Raw genomic sequence first — 3,968 nt, forward strand, 5'->3', positions numbered from 1 at the left:
TCCTAGAAGGCTAGGCTCCAGCTAGGAACAGCTGGGAGGATGGGCTGTGAGAATATGCTGGGTGGGAAAAAAAGAGCTCTGGGCCAGAAAGAGATGGCTCAAAGGGGCAAAGCAACCCCTGGCAGTGAGGGGGAATGCTCAATAAACACCCACCCTGCTCTGGTTGGTTATAAGCTTTTGGATTTGTGTGTTTATATAAATATTGAGTGTTATTACATTTTGGCTGGGGAAGGATGATGCAGTATTGAAAACTGTGTCTTTAAGTTGTTCAGCATCTTAGCCAAGAAGTCTGGGGGAGAGGAACTGCAGAAGTCCATGTTTTGTTATGCAGAGGAATTGCATCACTGAATAAAGAGGAACTCTTTTAAGCACTTTGGGCCCTGAGTGATTCCAGATCACCACACAGAAGATTTGGTGAACCAGGCAGGGCTTCTGACAGCTAGGGGAAGATTGAACCAGCAATGACACACTGGGCCTGTTGATTTTCCCCTGGTTCATCAGAGAAGAGCTCCACCTACTGCAAAACAAGGGTTGCTCAATTCAAGACAGGGCTGCCAGGCTCTGCATCACCCTAGTTCTGGTACCCCTAGTCTGCAAAGTTCTTGTACCTTGGAATAAGATGACACATCTGGAGTTGGAACTCTCCTCACAGGCTGCAAAGCAAGTGCTTTAACTGCCTCCACTCTCCTAGCCATCCCTTCAGTCCCACCCCACCTGGTTAAAGAACAAAGGAAATTCACTTACAAAAAACATTGTTAAGATTGCTGCTGAACACTGGACTTCACACCCCAAACAAAAATGCTCATTTAGGGTATCCCCACCAATCTCCCAAAAGAATGTCAGTGTTACAAGAACACACAGAGAAGGGGACAGGAAACAGAGGCCTCTGTGCCAGTGACCCTATCTCCACCTTAACTACACTTTTGTAAGTACTGTGGAAACAATGGCCTAGAGAAACACACAAAACAAGGCAGGCCCACTGAAAGTAACTCTGTCTGGACTTGCAGCATACCTACTATTCTCAGCTTCTGACTTCTTCTGAACAGAGCGTGCTCATCATGCTGGAATGTTCAAATGTGTAACGCTATGGTAAAGTGTTCAGTGTCCAGAAGACCCTAAACTAAGACTATTAAACTATGTCACTTACAGCCTATTTTAACTCAGAACCCTTATTGTACCTTTTGCTCACGTAAAAGACTGGTACATTAAAACACTTCCAGACATCATCCCCATTAAAGTGTGAGGCTTGTTGACAAACTTACAAGTACATGTCCATTACTCTGGATCTACAATGAAGATTCTGTGAAATTGTACAGTGCCACACTTTTTAAAGAAGGTTAGAGGACCAGGCATAAATTGTATTGGAAACTGTATGCATACAGTTGTGTATATGTACAATCAGTTACTATGACTGGGTGCACAGGAAACCAATTGGAGTGCGCACTCTGAATAATTTCATGCACAAAGGTGTGCATCTCAATGCATATTTCTGAAGATCTTATACAAAATTAATGCATGCTCAGATAATCAATTCACTGGTCATGTTCGTCTGTAATGGTCTGCTAAAGACCACAGAAACACATAGGAGTATGATTGAAGACCCTTGAGTAGCTCACAGCATGGCTGTAGTTTATCGCTATTCTAGTACATTTGTCCACTATTTTCAGAGTAACAGCCGTGTTAGTCTGTATTCGCAAAAAGAAAAGGAGTACTTGTGGCACCTTAGAGACTAACCAGTTTATTTGAGCATGAGCTTTCATGAGCTACAGCTCACTTCATCAGATACATACCGTGGAAACTGCAGCAGACTTTATATATACACAGAGAATATGAAACAATACCTCCTCCCACCCCACTGTCCTGCTGGTAATAGCTTATCTAAAGTAATCGTCAGGTTAGGCCATTTCCAGCACAAATCCAGGTTTTCTCACCCTCCACCCCCTCACACAAATTCACTCTCCTGCTGGTGATAGCCCATCCAAAGTGACAACTCTTTACACAATGTGCATGATAATGAAGTTAGGCCATTTCCTGCACAAATCCAGGTTCTCTCACTCCCTCACTCCCCTCCAAAAACCCACCCCCATACACACACAGACTCACTCTCCTGCTGGTAATAGCTCGTCCAAACTGACCACTCTCCAAGTTTAAATCCAAGTTAAACCAGAACATCTGGGGGGGGGGGAGGAAAAAACAAGAGGAAATAGGCTACCTTGCATAATGACTTAGCCACTCCCAGTCTCTATTTAAGCCTAACCTGACGATTACTTTAGATAAGCTATTACCAGCAGGACAGTGGGGTGGGAGGAGGTATTGTTTCATATTCTCTGTGTATATATAAAGTCTGCTGCAGTTTCCACGGTATGTATCTGATGAAGTGAGCTGTAGCTCACGAAAGCTCATGCTCAAATAAACTGGTTAGTCTCTAAGGTGCCACAAGTACTCCTTTTCTTTTTGTCCACTATTGTACACTGCTTTGAGATCCTAAGTTGAAAATTGCTATACATGCTCAAATACTAATACCGACTGTCCTACTGTAAAAAATATGAATGCAGAAACCAACTGAGATATTGCAAACATATACATAAAGAAAGCGTTGTGACATCTCATTACTTAAAAAACCCAATGCAGCTAAAAAGTCTTCTCTTTTTATTTTAATCTTGGTGGAATTGAAAAGCAAATATAGTATCTAGGGAATTTCACTAAATCCATTTTCTGTTCTATGAAAGAAATCCACTGTAAGCAACTGTGACATTGTTCAATGTAATTATACAGAAAAGGTCACAGAGGGAAGTATTTCAATCTCACATCATTTAGGGAAGAGAGGTTGTACATCTAGAATTGTGTTTGAAGTGTTTTAAGGCTCAAACTCAGCCCTCACTTACCTCTGTGTAACCTCACTGACTTAAGAGTGGAGTGGCAGGAATCTAACTGGGGGTACAATCTGGCTCCTAAAATCCGATTGTCCGATCAGTGAATTTTTGAAAATTAGACAGCTGCTTACAAACGATATGGTTCCAGCTCCATAGAGTAGCAGTGATCGGCTTGTCAGCTATGGGAAGAGCTTGTTCCTTTTATCCCTGTTCCAGTTCTGTTGTGCATTAGGCTTCCTTGCTTGCCTGCCCACAGCAACATGCATTGGTTTGGCAGCCTGCAGTGCAACTAAACACAGTCAAAGGAGATCATTGTTTTACTACTGAGCACCAAACCAGCAAGCAGAAACACTTACGTTAGGCTTTGATCCCCTCCTTCTGCCCCAGAGCACCCACTGCAAAAAATCCCACACATGTTAAAACCTAGAAATCCACATTCACCAAAATTAAAGTGCCTGGCCAGCAACTAAGGCCTGATTCAGTTCCTGTTAAAGTCAATTCAAAGACTCTCCTTGACTTCAGTGGAATAGAATCAAGCTTGAATTGCTGTGTGGCTTTGGATAGGCAATACCTCCCGGCGCCTCAGTTTCCACATCTGTAAAGAGGGTTTGGTAATACCACATACCTCACAAGCTCCAGACATTTGTGAGAGAGGTGGCACCAGGCTCAAGAATTGTGAGCATGTGTGTCTGGTTAACGAAGTTTGGATCTGGATTAAAACTTCACCAAATCTCAGTCACATTCAGATCAAGGCTTTTGGTTTGACCCTGCATAGAGCTAGAGGCTATCCACAAAAGGTACGTCTACAGTGCAGAGGAGAGCAAGCCTCCCAGCTTGAGTAGACAGACTTGTGTTAGCTAAAATAGATGTTTGGATGTTGCAACACCAGCAGAAGCTCCGGCTAGCTATCTGAGCTCAGAACCAGCTGGTAGGGTGTGCATGAGCTCGGCTGGCGAGCCCAAGTCTCCACCAGTGCCACAATGTCTACACAGCTATTTTTACAGAGCTAGTGTGGGCCCTGCTAGCGTAAGTCCTACTCAGATTGGGAGGCTCTCGCAGCTGACGTGTAGTAAACTTACCCAAAGTTTGGATCGG

The sequence above is a fragment of the Eretmochelys imbricata genome, chromosome 5 (genome assembly GCF_965152235.1).
Source record: "Eretmochelys imbricata isolate rEreImb1 chromosome 5, rEreImb1.hap1, whole genome shotgun sequence".
NCBI classification, from domain to species: Eukaryota; Metazoa; Chordata; order Testudines; family Cheloniidae; genus Eretmochelys; species Eretmochelys imbricata.